The sequence below is a fragment of the Jaculus jaculus genome, chromosome 2 (assembly GCF_020740685.1).
Source record: "Jaculus jaculus isolate mJacJac1 chromosome 2, mJacJac1.mat.Y.cur, whole genome shotgun sequence".
Taxonomy (NCBI): Eukaryota; Metazoa; Chordata; class Mammalia; order Rodentia; family Dipodidae; genus Jaculus; species Jaculus jaculus.
Window position 1 is genome coordinate 57649080 of NC_059103.1, and position 17567 is coordinate 57666646.

Below are 17567 nucleotides of genomic sequence, written 5' to 3' on the forward strand. Positions count from 1 at the left end.
TGATGTGTAGAAAGTCAGTATTTGTGGTATGAATGAATCATGGCTCCACTTCTGAGTGCCTAAGGTCACACTGAACCACAAATGGGACAAATGTCCCCATTCTTGGAGGGCCACATGGGCACAGTGGTCCAGGGAAGTACCAGAGCCCTGGCCTACTTCAAGCTGAGACGCTTGCCATGACATTCATTTACTTTCATTTTTAAAATCTGCCTTTGTTCATTGGAAAGGAGATCTCTCTCCTGCCCCAAACAAGAGGGCTATGTGTTTGAGGAAACACCACATGCGGGTGACAACCAGTGATGTTGAGTAAGTCTGTGCAGTTTAAGGATATAACTTTAAGGAAATACAACATGACGTGAGATAAAGACACCAGTGAAGAAAGAAAACCATTCAAGATTTTCTCACAATTATACATGCCAAGTTGAGGGCCTGCCAGCTAAAATGGCAAAGTTGTACAGCTGTCCACATGTCCCACCCACACAGACAGTCTCCTCTATAAAAGGAGAGAGATCAGCACAGACAGTGATCTGATCGGGTACAGAAGAGTCATGGTAGGGAAGGGGGCCTTGTAGCCACCCTAAAACTCATTTTCAGGGATCAGAGTTGACTGGGCGGGGTGAGACCCAGGCACAAGTGTGTCTTAAAATCCCCCCAGGTGATCTCAATGTGAGATGGAATTGAGAGCCACTGGCTCAAAAGAAGTGCTTAAAACTAATAACACCAGGGGCCAAGAAGATGGATCAGAGGGTGCAGTGTTTGCCCCCATAAGCAGGAGGATCTGAGTTTAGACCCCAGGCCTACATAAAAGCATGGCATGGTGATGCATATCTGTAGTCCCAGTGCTGAAGCAGCAGAGATGACAGGATCCCTGTGGCTGGCTTGTCCAACTGAACTGGTCAGTCCTGGGATTACTGAGAGATTCTGTCACAAAAGGACAAAATATAAAGTGGAAGAACCATTGAGGAAGACACTTGAAGTCAGCCTCTGGCCGCCACCTGCACCTGTGCACATGAGAACCCATACGCATGAGACATACGCACACACTTGAACAACAACAAAAATCCCCAGGTTTCAGCTCATGCACTCCAGCCTCCCCTGAGGACTCCAGTACCCAAAGCTCCTCTGTGACTATTAGGCGAAAGGACAGGACAGCCCTGCTCCATGCCACAACCGAGCCTTTGCAGCTCCAGGGTGGACTACTACTTGCAACAACCAGCAACAGTGCAGAACCGTGCAGACTGAAGACGCTCGAGGAAGAACTCAAGCCAAACTCACAGCATGACAAAGCTTGCAGCACAGGAAGTAAGAATGATCGGAAAATCATATAAAAAGATTTTTATTCTTGGCTGTCTGTTGCTCTGACTGTCGTTTTTAAGAGAGTCTCATGCTGAAGCCCAGACTGGTCTTGAACCTGTGACAATCCTCTGGCTTCCAAGTGTTAGCATTACATTGCTAGCCCTGCTATTCTTGGTTTTATCTATAGAGCCACTGTGCAGCTTTTCCGTCTCCTGACACTGACACCGGTGATCCTGAGATTACATCATTTTGTGATATAAATTGTTGTGCCCTGGGCTGAAGAGAGTATGGTACTAAACCCCTGATTTTACATGGTTGGGCCAACACTGGAAGACCTCACATCCATGATTCTAGAAAACTAAGTTATATAATATTTTGCCCCTGCCTAGATGGAGCATGTGGCACTGGAATCTAAAAAATATGAGCTCAGTCCAGTGAAAGGTGACATCCTTTGTCCTAATGAAGCTTATCACACACTAGAATGGAAAATAATGGGGGCTGTGTTTGCTTATGGAAGAGACAGGACATCATCGCTCAGCCTCAGCCCCCTGCTCTGTGCGTCTGGATGACTTTTGAGCTGTGGCTGTGGAGAAATAGCACTAACCACTGCCAGTTGTAGTTCTGGGTATCAGCTCCTGCCTAAGGGAGCCTGCACACCCAGAGCATCACAGCACCTACAATTATTGATTATCACTGTAAATAATCTAGCTATTCTCTGGAGCATCTCCTGACATGTAAAACTGTGACTCCAAGAAAGCAGAGGAGGTGCCCAGCGGCCCAGCCAGCCCAGACCCTGGGTACCCTCTATGGGACGCTGACACCCTCTTCCTCATTAGGCTGGCTGGGCCTGTTGCCTTACACTCTGCTTCCCCCTGTTGGCTCCAAGTGGGAAGAAAGGGACTTAGTATAAACAGGAAGTGTGTATCCAGACAGGTGACTACTGCTGATTTCAGGCAGAGAAAGCAAGCATGGGAAATGGGTGCACAGAAGGGGCTATGCTGGAGGCACAGCCTTTCATAACGCCAACCTCCCCTCCTCACTGACTCTGGGTGTGGCTATTCTTGGAGCAGGCTTGGGCCTCTGTATTTGAGATATGGGAGTTATTGTATCCCCAACAGCCCTATGTGGAAACACACTTGAAATCAGAGACAAATATTGATGTTTCTATTGATATATTTCTATGTATATATATTGATATTGATAAATATATATTGATATATTTCTATGTTATGTAGGGAATTCCCAGCTAGGTTTCTCTTGTCACGTCTCACTCTCTTGTATTTATAAGAACCTCATATTGCCCACACGACTTCTGAGATAAAACACTGCAAATTCAAGAAATAACATGCCCACTGGGTAAGGATCCAGCCCACTATACCCTGTAGGGACTCAACACAGGGGCCCTGACCAGTAGGACATATTCATAGATGTCCTGGTTCCTGCCAAGGTGTGCAACCTCCCACACTGTGCTCAAGTCACATGATAAGGAGGATTATCTTTGTAAAAACAATGCAATGTGTTTGTGCATTATAGTATTACAAGAATGTCCACTTTCAGCTGGGCATGACACCTCTTGCCTGTAAATCAAGCACTTGGGAAGTTATGGCAGGAAGATCACCAAAAATCTGAAGCCAGCCTCCACTACATAGTGAGACCCTGTCTCAACCTGCCCTCAATCAAAAGTCAGCTTTCACTGAGTTGATGTGTTGGGAAAATGAAACCTGACAAACTTTCAGTCCTATCTAATGCCTTATTGTTACCTCAAGTTTATGTACAACACAGAAGAAATCTGGGTGGAGGAGAGGACGAAAGATGAAGAACAAAGATGCTAATATTAGGGAGACAGGAAGGAGCCAAGACACATTATTGCCACTGAATCCCACTCTGCTCTCTACCTGAGCATTTTCTTCTTCTGTTTCATCTGCAAAGCCCTTTACAGGAAAAGCCAGAAGTTGCCCAAGGCAGGATCAAGAAAATGGATGTATTCGCTGGCAAGAGAAGCAGCCACAGACAGTGGGGTACAAAGGATCTGAGCCTAGAGCTGAAGCCTACAGGAATTAAGTATGCCCACACTGAAGGAAGAAGACCTGATAAAAAGTGTGCTCCTCAGGCATGGCAGAGTCATAGCCTTAGCTCTGAGGATGTTATACCTCTCTTAAGATCCAGTAGCCCCTACCTTCAGCTGGGTGTGGGCAGAGAAGCCAACACACAGATGCAGGACTGGCCACAATGATTTCTCCTGCCTTCTTGGTAGCCAGACTGTTCATTCACCTCGAATGATTGTGCTTAGAAAGCAAGTAACTCACTATTGAAAGGAGTACTATGTTAACATGAATCCAAACCCAGTGATCTCCATTGTATACTTTACATGGGCTTAGCCTGGGAAAAAGGGGGTTATAGTTGGAAAGAACCAAGACCCTGGGAATTTTTTTTTAATTTTTTTTCTCTTTATTTATTTGAGAGTGACAGAGAAAGAGGCAGAGGGAGGGAGAGAGAGAGAGAGAGAGAGAGAGAGAGAGAGAGAGAATGGGCGTGCCAGGGCTTCCAGCCACTGCAAACGAATTCCAGATGTGTGTGCTCCCTTGTGCATTGGCTAATGTGGGTCCTGGGGAATCGTGCCTTGAACCGGGGTCCTTAGGCTTCATAGGCAAGCGCTTAACAGCTAAGCCATCTCTCCAGCCCACCCTGGGAATTTTGAATTGAACTTCCCAAACCACCAAGCCAAAGTGTAACTTTATACCCAGACCCTTATCCCATGAAGTTGAGGGCAAAGTCAGCCAGGCAGTGGAACAAAGGAAGGATATTGTATTTCCTTTAACTTTCACACGTGAATAGAAAGGCGAAGGGAAGCAGACTGTTGTAGTTAACTTTGCAGGGCTGGGACAAAGCACCTGGCCAAAATGATGGGAGGAAAGAGTTTATGTCAGCTTCCAGTCTCAGGGAAGTTTCAGCATGGCAGAAGCAGGATGGTGGAACAGAAGCTGGACCTTACATTTCACCTTATCACTTGACAGAAAGCAGCAGCAAGAGTGAACTGAACTCCGGCAATGGGGAGCTGAGTATAACACCTGTAAGCCCTCCCCCAGGAACACACCTCCTCCAGCAAGGTCCACCTCCCAAATTGCACCATCTGGGGACCAGGCATTCAAAACACATGAGTCTATGGAGGCCATGTGATTCAAACCCACCACAGAGATGGCCTTCCAAGTAGGACTTATCTCCCTGTTACATGTGAGTACATAATGGGTTTGAATATGCTTCACTTTGTATCTACTCTTCTTTTCAGGGAGGATGATGGCATCCAGGTAGCAGGCAACTATGAAGAGAGGTGCGGTCTGTTATGACTCCTCTGTGTACCGCTCCTCACCTCACCATTTGCCTTGTAGAAGAATAAATCAATTGTTCAATGTTGAAAACTGCAGCATGCTCACAGCACTCTGCTGGGTGGACGGAGCATGTTACATTGTGTTATATCACAGTTCTTAAGCAGCTAGCATTCCAGGTACAGAAGCAATTTGCAGGAGCCCAGGGTCAGTGAGGAGCAGCAAGAATAACACCCTTCTCAGCATGGTCTCCTGCTCATTGCAAGTGTTCAAGGTGCCACAACAGGAGAAATCTTGTCTAAGGGAGTTTAGAGGGAAACCATGAGTCTGGAGAGATGCTGAGCTATGTTCAATACTCACAGTGTCTATGACACTCTGGAAGCTGAGTTCTGGAGCTCAGGAGGGAGATGGCCTGGACAGATTAGGTACTCTAAGGCCCAAATGCCATGCCATGGGGAAGATAAGCAAGAGTGTCTTTTACCAAAGACCTTGACTCACACTCTGTCCTAGGCCAGAAACAATGATGATGAACCATGAACCCTAAGGCATGCTAGGAATAACACTGCATAACTTTGTAAGTTACACGCTACAAGACCACCAATGGCAGATTCCCCATCACTTCTTATTGCATTTAATCTGAGCATTAGAGTATCACTAGGAAAAGACCACCCCATGATGATGAAGAGTCAGAGAAAACACCCCTCTGTCCCCACAGCCATTTCACTTTGAAAGGGTGGCAACAAAGATACCTAGAATCAAGAAATTGAGGAACAAGCAACTGAGGATTACATGCTTAAACCCCAGCAGGCAGCACATAGGAAACATAAACATGTTCTCTTGATCTTTGGAAGGGTGCAGAACTAAGACAAAATCAGTCACAGGACACTCAACTATCCAGCCTCCCTGAGCACAGTGACATCCTTCACTGCCCAGGAGGAGACAGACCAGAGAATCCAGGTTTCTAAACAAACAGAAGAGCTGCATTCAGCAGGAGCAGGAAAGCCTGACAAGGGAATGGGGCCCACCCACTGCTCCCACTTGAGTTTGACATGCATCTTAATGAAAGATCATTATTCACATTATCATTTCAATTTTGAACTTTTCCCATTTTGTTTAAGAATTTGGGTGCTGAGGAGGTATCTCAGTGGTTAAAGCAATTGCTATCACCCAAGTGTGAGTACTTGAGTTCAGATCCTCAGGCCCCACGTAGAAGTCAGATGCTATGTCTATAATACAAGCATGGCCAGGAGAAGAAAGGAGGTATAGATAGAATTTCCTAGAAGCTCACAGAAGCAGCTATGAACAATAAACGGTGTAGAAGGTTAGGATTATCACCCAAAGTTGTCCTCTGACCTCCACAAGCCTCTGTGGCACACATGTGCCCTCACATATACATATACACACTAAAAAAGAATATAAAAAAATAAAAGCTAAAAAACAATTAAAAGGGCTGGGGAGATTGCTTAGTGGTTAAGGCACTTGACAGGAAAGCCTAATGACCCAGGTCCAATTCCCTAGTATCCACATAAGCCATATACAGAAAAGGGATGCAGATATCTGGAGTTTGTTTCCAGTGACTGGAGGCCACAATTTCTCTCTCTCTCTCTCTCTCTCTCTCTCTCCCTCCCTCTCTCTCTCTCTCTCTCTCTCTCTCTCTCTCACACACACACACACACACACTCTCTTTCTTTCTCTCAAATAAATCAACTTAAAAAAAACACTAAAAGTTCTTTGATTAGCATTGGGGTGTGTTTCTGTGTGGAGGAGATCTGTGATCTTTTTGTTGGAATGAAATAGATACTTTTCTTCTCTAGAAGCCTGCATGGCTGATATCAGAAGCTCCAGCAGGAAAGGGCATGGGGATCAGGAGCAAGGACGCTCCCAAGATGCAGTCAGTGATGCAGCAGGGGACACCCGCACACAAGGAGGAGAAGGAGACATGTTGTCTTTGTCGCTGCCTTTGGTGACAGGGAATGTGTGGCCTCCCAGTGGAGAGCAGCTCATAGCTGCCACAGTCAGAGTCACCCCACACTCAGCATCAGAGGGAGTCTTGACTCTTTCCACACCAGAAAGTCAGAGCATCCTCTCACCTGACCCAGTGTGTGCAGGACTGCAAACAGCCCAAAGTCACCTCATCCAAGCATCCTCCCTTAGGTAAAGAGAAACAGATGCCTCTTAATTCAGTCAGGGCAGTGCCAACAGTGGGGAGCATGTGCCCCCCTGTCAAGTTTGTTCCCCATGAATCTGGGCTCTGCAGGGACAGCTGAAGCCATTTTGCAGATCTACGTTTTAAGGGAGGATCAGGAATAATGTGACTTTTGCTAACAAAGTCTGCAAAACACATACAACGAGCACACTGACCTAGGGTCCTCTGCTTCCCAGAGGCACCCTTACCAAACAGCAGCAGCTGGTGCAGGTTCCTGCCCCTGACCCTGCTAAGGTCTGCCTCCTCCACAATGCGTTCAGTAGCATCATAAAATCATATCTGAATGTCTCTAGCAATGGAGTGACAGTGCAGGGCAGGAGGCAGGGAATTTGCCACAAACAGATGTCCAAATATGTGCACCAGGATGACAGATGCAAATCAAGTCCTTCCCAGGCACACAGTGGGTCCTGCACAGAATCCTTCAGTCCACAGTCCATCAATGATGTCTTCACCCAATTTGTGTGGTATCTGCACTAATTATCTCCCAGACAAGTTTCTATGATCCTAACCATTGTCACCCTTGCTCCTTTCCACTATGCCAGCAGCTGGGTACCACTCAGAATGTCCCAGTTCTTCAGATCCAGAAGGTTCCAGGGATTGCTCAAGGAAGAACAAATGTGTCTCTTACACAGCAGGAATCATCACTCCTCCTCCTCCCTGCTACCATATGAGCGATTTCCTTGGGGGTAGGGTAGGAATGCCAGAAAAATAGCGTCACTGTATTTAGGAGCCATTTAAGGAAAGAAAAGGGAGGCTTTAGTGAAGCACAGCTCCCTATGCTACTCCCCTCTTCTCTCAGAGAAGCACCTAGCATCTGTGTGAACTGCAATTTTCTCCCCTCTACCTCAAGCTCAGTGTCCACACTGCTTGATATGACAAAGGAAATCTAGGAAGAAAGTAAGCTTGAGTAACGTGATGGCTAACTTCTGTTGTCATCTTGACTGGACTTAGAATCACCTAGGAGATTGACCTGTCTGTGAGGGAATATTTAGATTAGGTAAATTGAGGTGGGAAGACCCATTCTAACAAAGGGTGGCGCCATTATATGGATTGGGGAAAACAAAGAGAAAGTGAGCTGATCCCAGCATGAATCTTCCTCCACAGCCTGACTATGGATGCAATGTGACCAGATGCTTCAAGCTCCTGCCATCATGACTTTCCAACCATGATATCCCCTTGAATTGTGAGCCAAAATAAACCCTCCTTTAGGTTGCTTTTGTCATATGCCATGTAACAGCAATGAGAGACGTAAGTAAAGCATAAATGAAGCAGGCAGTTTCGTCTCATTTCAAAAGAAAGCATGGCAAAGCAAATGACCATCAGTTTTCCTTAGCTCATTAAGCCTCCACGTGCCCATCCTAATCACCACACTGTTGGACTGGATACCATGAGGTCTCTGGGAAGACCTGGGCTTTAATTTTTGCTGAAATAAAAACAGAAACATTTGGCCTCTAAAATAACTGCACATATATTTTACAGTAACCTTGTGTTGAGTCAATGCATGTGGCACTGAAAGATTTTGGATTGTTTTTGTTTTGGGTCTTTTTTGGTTTTGAGAGGTTGGGCCTCACTCTACCTCAGGTTGTCTGGAATTCACTATGTACTCTCAGGGTGGCCTTGAACTTGTGGTGATCCTCTTACCTCTGCCTCCTGAGTGCTGGGACTTTTGAGATTCATACTCAAAGATCTTTTTCCTTCAGAAGAGGTGACACTGAAGGACGAGGACAAAGAAATCCCAAACAATAAAAACTGTGTGTGTGATCACCCCAAGAATGTTAGGCATCTGCACTCCTCTGGCATGGTCTGCCAGGCAGTCTTTAAGCAGGCACATTGGAACTTAAGGGATTCTCTTGCTAGCTGCAATGGAGGGCAGGTATGATAGTATCATGCTTTATACACGTCACAAGGAGTTAATATTTCATGGAATAATTCACACTCTGGGATTTTGTTTTTAAATGAGTACCTTAAGTTCTGTCACCAATAATAAATACACTAATTCTAGAAGGACACAGTAAGGTATTCATGGTGAGTGAAGCATACGTGTTTAGGAAGGTCCCCAACTCAGCAGCAACATTGTGAAACCCAAGCATGGAGACTCACAGCACTTTCTCAGCACCAAACTGATCACAGCCCAGGATGGAAAAACAGACTCATGCCACCTTCAGGCATCTGCGTTCATCACCAATGGGCCTGACCTGTGCAGCAAACCAAAGGACTAGAGCTCATCTCCAAGAACCAGGCACCAAAAATCTTACTGAGACTAAACAGCCACTGACTTTGGGAAGGCCTAGCACTACCTGACCATACATCTCATATTTGCTCCAAAGTGCTTCTCTGCCAGTGATTCATTCACAACAGGCCCTTTGAGAGGCATGAGGCAAGCTCGGGTGATGCCTTGGAGTTCAGTCTGAGCTGGTGGGGAAGGGCAGCGGTGCTGGTTACTGGGAAACAAAAGCATCACATCTGTACTGGACCTCAAGCACTCTGTGTGTAAGAAGGTGCAGTGCATGGGGTGCATTTGGAAAGGGAGATCCGTTTATGAGTTCAGACACACAGCTGAGGGGCAGGAGCTTGCATTTACTCCACATCTCCCACCTTTACACAAACAATGCACTGCTGAGTTTATTTCTCTCAAGTGAAGTTAGAATCATGAATGAAATTGGAAATCCCAAGCATTCAATTTGTGAATTATCTGGTTTCCCTTAACTCTGCTTACAACTGACCAATGCATCTTTTACATGACCACAGGGGTTCCTGGACAGGGAGGCTACGGGACGGTTCCTTTCAAGGGGGTCTTTTTTCATCAAATGTCCATCCAACCCCGTCACAGTCTTAACTTGTCATGTTCCTAAGTTATACTTTGGCACTAGATGCTTTCTTACTAGCCTGCTGATGTATTTGTCCTTTTAATTAACTTTAAATAGAAGGGGAAAAGTCAATGTTGTTTGGTACATCAATGTCTTTGGAATGACTTCTGAGCTGTTTAACCTGGCCTGAGGTCAGTTTACCATTACAAAGTGAGACACTAAAATGGGACAGTAAGCTTTATATCAGAGAACAACCTAAGACAAGGTCTCCTAACTAAGAAAATAAAAGTATTTTTCAAACTGTTTTTCCTTTATGTACACAACTAATTAGAAGTTATGGAAAGTGAAAACAAATGTTTCAGCCTAAAGTTGTTTACATGCACGTTTGCAGAGTGCAAGCAAGTGGAGACTACGTGTGAGTACCAGCTCTTGTTCATTGGTGTCTTAGAGTCCCTCCTGCTATGTTGTGTGAGGCAGGCCTGTATGATCTAAAAAATACCTATCCCTTTGTTTCATGAGGATTTCTTAGATCAAAGTATGATGACCTTCACAACAGCCAAATTTAAAGCTTCTGTAGTAAGTTATAAGTGTTATGAAATTGTTCATAGGCCAATGTTGTTAGAGATGAACAAGAGGTGAACATTTAAAGAATCTTTCTCCTTCAGTCTTATGAACCAGGTATTTGCATAGCCAAATTCACAGTTCTTTTAAGTATTAATAAGGCATTAGTTTTCTTAGTAAAGTGATAGTTTTAAGAAATATTCCAACAGTACTTCTGAGTTGTCTAAGGGGGAAGGAGCAGATCTCTCAGTGTTGACTTGCTTCAGGCTTGCTTTCACCCACATCTTACAAAGCCAATAGGTTTCTGATCATGCCCCTCTTCTTGATTGGTCCAGAGTGAGTACCCAGCCCACAGGGACATGATCTTGCACCTCTTTCTCTCTCCATTGACAAAGGAACAGTGTGCAGGCCTGGGTTCCATCCATCAGCTGGCGTTTGGGAGTATATGCTGCACTGGTCACTCTGTGTCTACACTTTTTACCCCACTGCAGTCCCATTCCCCCACACTTAATGCTTTCCCCTTTCCTTTGTTTCTGAGTCTCTGCCTGCCTCTGCCATTGTCATCCTTCCTTTTTCTGTGTCTAATTTTCCCTCTCTAAGGAATATCTATTTTATGTAGACACCTTAATACCTGAGTATTCTGTGTCAAATATGCCAGTGGACAGATGAAATTCTCATCACTTTATTAGCAAATATTCATCTCACATTTCTAGCCTTGCTGTGTGCCATGCACTGGGCAGAGAATAAAACAAGATTTGAAGAAATCTAGCCAGTCAATTTTCTTAATTAGAAGATTAAATATGGAAATATAGAGATCTATACTGTGTCCAAATATCAAGCTCATGTTTGATCTAGTGAAAACACATAAACTCATTTCAGACACTAAGGTAAATCCTGTTGATGCAACTGTAAAGAAAATAAGGCTTGGTCTACCATGAAAATGTCATAAAGGTAAAAGGAAATTTCTACTCCCAAATTTATGTCCAAAATGGGTTAACACTACCTTCCCCAACTACCCCTACATCAACACTTCATGATACTTCAGAGTATGCCCACATACAAGGAAAATAGACTGTATCACTATTCTGTCCACAAAGGAAAGACAGGATGAACACTAAAGTAAAAAGGCATTCTTCAATGCTCAGACTGTAGAGCCAAAGGTTAAGATACATGAGTAGTTGTCTAACCTATCAGCCAATAACTGTTGTCTAAATATTCAAAATACTGGCAAATTTTGCGCAGAGCCAATGTTGGTCTATTTCCTAATGTTCTTCTGCCTGCGGTGAGCTGGGAAGCATGGGACCACTTTCCTTAGACGTGGCGAGGAGGAGGGGCTGCCAGACTTCTATTTTTGCCAGACTTCAAGACAAACTTGACTGAGATGTCAAATTGCAGTGACTGTGCCTGCCACTAAATATGCTGATATATGCACATCCCTGTGGCTGGTGTCTGCTCACAATGAACAATGAGTTCTTCCCATCCCTGGGAAGATAGACAGCTTCGTGTGCTCAAAAGGCTGGTACCGAACTGAAAGTAGAAATCTGATCAAATACTGGGAACTCTTAAAGAAAGGAGATGGGCTTTTTGTCTGATCTAAAACTACTGAAACCAAAGTTGTGAATTTGATTATGGACATGATAATATGCAAGGGTGATTTGGAATGGGGCAGTTGACTTGTCTCTTCATCATTATCATAACTGAGTCTCTTTATTTTCATTCATTCAGTAAATCATTAAACTTGGATTTCCTGGGCACCACTAAGGTTGAACACATTCATTCTTTGTCCTAGGTTAAAAACAATTAAACCACATCACAAACAGCAGTTGTCATCATAATACTAGAGTTTGCAGAAATCCTTTTGTATTTGTCAAACAATTTTTGTTCATGGTTTTATCATTTTATCCTTGCAGCCACTTTGATAAGCATAATCCTTCATTTTGTGCTCAGATTCCCAGATGGAGATATAATATCAGATATAGCCTGGCTTCAAGCTCACACCAGGATAGTCTGATTGTTGCTAAGCTAGTAATACTCTCCTCCTTGCTGGGCACCTGCACTTCTTCCCTGCTGCCCAAAGTTCTCTCTGTCCTTTGCCTCTTGGAACACCATGTAGCATGGCCCTGGCAGATGGAGGCTAGGAAATCCCTGCCAGCTGCTTGTTTATAGAAAACTATAGGGCATATTGTCTTCAAATCCTGAAAACCAGATGTTCCTGTTTTCTAAGCAAGGCACTGGCTGGGAGGAGAGACCTGTGCCTGAAGGGGTGCCCAAGGACTCATGTCATCTAAAGGCATGCAGTTGGGTGGCATGGAGGTCACATTCAGGCAGATCTCACCAGGTCCACTGGAGGGCCATATGCCCTGTATGTAGCATTCTGAGAAGGGCCATGTCTCCATAAGAGGCCATAGAATGCTTTAGACTTCCAACAAGCATAACAACCACAAGCCAAACCCAGCTGGTTTGCAAATCGACATAGTTCATGACTGCAACTGCCAATAAAAATGGTAGTTGACATCTCATGTCCCAAAGCAGAGGATAAAAGACAACATTCTCCTCCAAAAATAATGCTCCACAAGTAAAAATGTACAATGAGTATAACATTGTTCAATCTACTACTTTATGGTACCCTAGCTTGTCCATAGTCACCCCAACTATGAATAGGAGCCAAGAACCCCAGGCTTCCTATCTCTTGAAGGGTGTTGTAGTCCAGGACAAGCATCTGAACTGGAATCATAGAGAAGGGAGAAACAAAGAAGAAGCTGCAAGGTGAACAGGTGCTACAAGTATATGTAATTTAAAAAAAATATTAAGAAGGGTTGGAGAGATGGCTTAACTCTTAATTGCTTGCCTGTAAAGCCTAAGGACTCCGTTTCAAGGCTCAACCCCCAGTACCCACATAAGCCAGATGCACAAGGTGGTGCATGCATTTGGAGTTTGTTTGCAGTGGCTGGAGGCCCTGGTGCACTCATATTCTCTCTCTGTCTCTCTCCCCCCCTTTCTCTCTTTATGTCTGTCACTCTCAAATAAATAAAGAAAAATAAATTTAAAAAAATTTAAAAATATTAATATCTATACCATTTAAATTTTAAAAAGCCCAGTGCTCAGCCAGTTCTCACTGAATTCCTCACAGGATGAAGACAAGAGACCCATCCTAGGAAGGTGAGAGTGCCTGTGTTAACACTGTGTTCTATAACAGAACAGTATCATGGATGGCCACCTGAGAGATCAGAGGATGAGAAATGTGGAGAGTGATACTGAGGAGAGCCATTACTGGAATTGGTGGAGGCCAAACCCTAGGGATAAGAATGATTCCAGAGCAAAAATAATGCAAGCTCCAAGGCAAGGTCCTTCCTTGCACCCTGGTCTCATGTCTCATGTCTCATTGCAGTTTCTATATGGATGGTCTTTTGCTCTGATTGACCTTCCTTTGCTTTTTAATCCATTGTTCCTTTTCAGCTCATTCCTGGAGATGAAGATCTAGAATCTTCCTCTCAGTGGGTCTATCAGTGAAGTTCCAAGAGCCTGAAGAAGCTCATTGCATGACTTGAACAGTCATAACACAAGGGCACAAATGGATGGCATGGCCACGCTCCAAGAAGACACTTACAGAACCGAGCAATGAGCCACAGTTTTTCAACCTTGACCTAGAATGGCCATCACACCTAAGTCTTCTCAGCTGCCGTCCTCTAGGGCAGTTGGTGAAGTCACAGACATTTCACTTGGAAGAAGTAATCATTCTCTGAATAAGTTCCCTGCATGGCAGCCAGCAGCGGTGAGTGGTGATGTGGCTGGTATGAGCCGAAGTGGGCTATGAATGTAGAATGAAAGTGAAAAATCCTCACTGAAAATCATTACACTCCATGATACATGGATATATTATTTTCTATATTCAATCAAGTAAACCTTTAAAATGCACATGCGTGTTCATGTATATGAGTGTGTATGCTTGTATGTGCATGCATGTAGAGGCCTGAGGAGATCCTCAGGCATGCTGTCTACCTTTCGGAGACAGGGTCTCTCACTGGCCGGGTACTCACCAAGTAGGCTAGACTGGCTGGCCAGCAAGCCTCAGATATTTGCCTCCCCAGCAATTTCAAGCACGCGCCATCCCACTTTGTGTTTTATACATGGGAACTGGGAAATAAACTCAGGTCTCATATTGGTACGGTAAGCACTTTACAGATTGAGCATCCCTACAGCCCTCCCAAATGTTTAAAAGGTCATTCCATGACATTTAGAATTTGGACCTGCCTTGAAAATGAGATGAACTTGATTATGAAAGTTGCACATCTCAATCACAAATCTCTGTGCATCAGTCTGACCACATCACCACTCAGCAGAACCAGAGGAAGGGGACACTGTGGAGTCTAGGTTAGTCTTTCAGCAAGGAGCTGAGGAAGTTTCTACACTGTACTCTTCACTATTCCCATAAAGCTGCTTACTACTTCCTAAATTTGAGTTCCTCCTAAACAACTTTTGGGTTAAAATACACAGAAACAAAGCATATTATCTAAAGTTCTATTTTCCCAGAATTTTAATCCGGCAAATCCACACTATTTCAATTACTAAGGTTGCTTGTAGGTTTTAAAATAATCATGAAACAGGAGGGATTCTTCATGCCTCAGAAGCAGACACTTCCCCCATTCCATTTCTCTGCTCTCACAATCTCTCTATAGTAGGAAAGGACAGTGGTGATTTTTTTTTTTTTTTTTTTTTTTGCAATACAAGGGTAGAGCCCAGGGACTTGTGTATGTCTCTACCACTGAGCTCCACCCCAGTCTAAGATGTCAGGTAGCTGCCTATTTCTGGGCAATGACTTCTTTGGAGCCAATAGTAATTTACCACATTTAACTTCAAGGACATTCTTTGAGACTTCAGAAGATGACATTTCTGAACCTGGAGCAGGAAGAGCCTATGGTTTGTTTCTCTTCCTGATGCTGGGCCTTGGCTGCCTGAGTTCTGTGTCCAGGTTCTTGCTTTCTACAGCCTTGTTTTTGCCCTAGTCAGAGGGAGCACTGAGGACAGAGGGTGACTTGTCCTTGGCAGAATTTTATTAGCATTGATTGCTGTGCATCAGGCCATGCTTGTGTTTTCTAGGACCCTCCTTGGGAGCTTGCTCCCCAGAGGAAGACACACAACTTTTATCATCTTCTAAGTAGTATTAAAAAGTAAGAATGAGGAAGGGTGCATAGTAGACAAAGGAGAATAAGTGTGCAGAGGGCTAAGGTTTCCCACAAGGAGACTGGACAAGGGACACAAGAAGCTCAGGGTTGTTATGGTTTGGATATAAATGACCCCAAAGGCTGGTGGGTTGAAGGCTTACTCTCCAGATGGTCATGCTAGGGAGAGGTGGTTTGATTATGAGGAAGTTGATATCAGCAGTGGCTCAATCCATAGATTTATATCTGAATGGGCTGTTAGGAGGTAGGGCCTGGTTGGAAGAAGAGGTGAATGAGGGTGTGTCTCTGGAGAAGATAGCTCAGTTTGCTTCCTGGCTGACATGAGGTGAATAGCTTCCTTCTTCTTGGCCTTCCACCATGACGTCTCTGCTCCACCATAGAATTATAAGCAATGGAGCCAGCCAACCACAGGCTGAAGTCCCAGAAATCTTGAGCCAAAGTAAAGATGTCTTCCCAAAAAGTGACTAACCCAAAGGGCGACATTATGTTCATTGTAAGCCTTAAGTGGCTTAAAAAATAGGCAGTGAGTGTGATATGCACTCTTAGTGGGTGTGGAAGTTTTCCCTGCAGTGACACCATGCCTGTTTCCACACGTCAGAGTACACAGTGGTGTACAGACCGACATGAGTGCTCTCTGCTCATGGAGTGAGGAGCTTCACACTGAATCAACATTGTTGGAAAAAGTAGAATGGCAAAGATGTCATGAATAGCAGTGATTTAAGTCCCAGAAGTGACACTGGAGAGAGGTAAATTGCAGTGTCCCCACAAGTCTCACACAGTGCATCACAAGAATCAACTATGATCAATATCCACTTTAGAAGGATAATCACAGATCCCCAAAATTGTTCCACTGTTTTCGGGCCTTCCCAGAGGAAACACCATCACTGCACAGCTAGAAATACACCATAGACAATCTTCCTGAGAACACTCTGAGGAAGGGCCAGGAGGGCTTTGGGAAAGTGCTCTTTGAAGGTAGCAGGATGTGTTTGCATGAACACTGAAGAGAAAGAATTGGAAAATGAACAGTGATCGTGGCCCACCCACAGACAGTGGGCAGGGTGTTCTGTCTTGGGTGTTTTCTCTCACATGGGTTAGGGTAATACAGCCACAAGAAGCCTACAGGAGAAAGTGCTGGGAGCTCCCTGCACCACATGGTGCAATGAATTGTCAGTGTGTATGGAGGTGGCACGTATGACTAGGTGACAGTCCAGGACAGAGATGATGACAGTGTATACTAGAGTGATGGTGTGGAAGGGGTAGAGCAGTAGGGAGAGCTATTTTAGAGATGCACTTGGCAGGAAGTAACCACTGACTGGCTGCCAGATTAATTATCCCAGAGAATAGCTCTGGCCTTGTCATTCAAATGCACAAAAGACTTTGGTAATTTCCCGTTATCAGGGAATGAAGTCATGGCCTCATCACCCGAGACTGTGGTGAGGTGCCTCATGACCCCCCACGACCTGCCTCACTTGTCCTCCAAGTGGTTCTCCATGTTCCCCCAACCCCCTTCTAAAACATTTTCTACTTCATTCCTACACAAGCATCCATTCCTATTAATTTTTTACTCACTATACTTTCTCTGCCCAAATTTAATTCTCCTTTACATCTGAGGAAATCTTCCTGTCCCCTGAGGTTTGCCACAAGCACCTACTCCATGTTATCCCTGCCTGGCAAATTTCACTACTTTAGGAAAACCCAAACACTTCATTGGCAACCACCCCCCATCTCTACCAATCCCCAATGCTGTTGTCATCCATAGATGTGTCTCTCCCCCTCATCAGTGTGTACAAATCCTGAGCCCAGTAGAAATCCTAACACACAGTATCTACAATGAAGACGAGCTGGTCTAAGCAATGAATAAATATGAGTAGCTTCCAGATGAGAGGGCCTCACAACAAAATCCCCCTTCCTACACAGCCAGCGAGAAAAATCAGCTCATGAAAATAAAAGGCAAGACTTCCGACTCTTTTTGCATAGATTCCTGGCTTGCGAATTTTATCCTTTCTTATTTATTTATTTATTTGGTAGAGAGAAATGGTGGGGAGAGTGGGGGAGTAGAAAATGGGTGTGCCAGGACCTCTAAGCACTGAAAATGAGCTCCAGATGCATGTGCCATCTTGTGCTTACATGGTTCCTGGGTGATCAAACCTGGGTCCTTTGGTTTAACAGGCAAGGACCTTAACTGCTAAGTTAT

At 44.5% G+C, this 17567-nt stretch overlaps 1 protein-coding gene across 13 annotated transcripts in view; it reads right to left on the reverse strand.

The window, feature by feature from the left end:
• Nucleotides 1–17567, reverse strand: part of Myt1l (myelin transcription factor 1 like) — a 456412-nt gene that overhangs the window by 423228 nt on the left and 15617 nt on the right. The window lies entirely within an intron of this gene.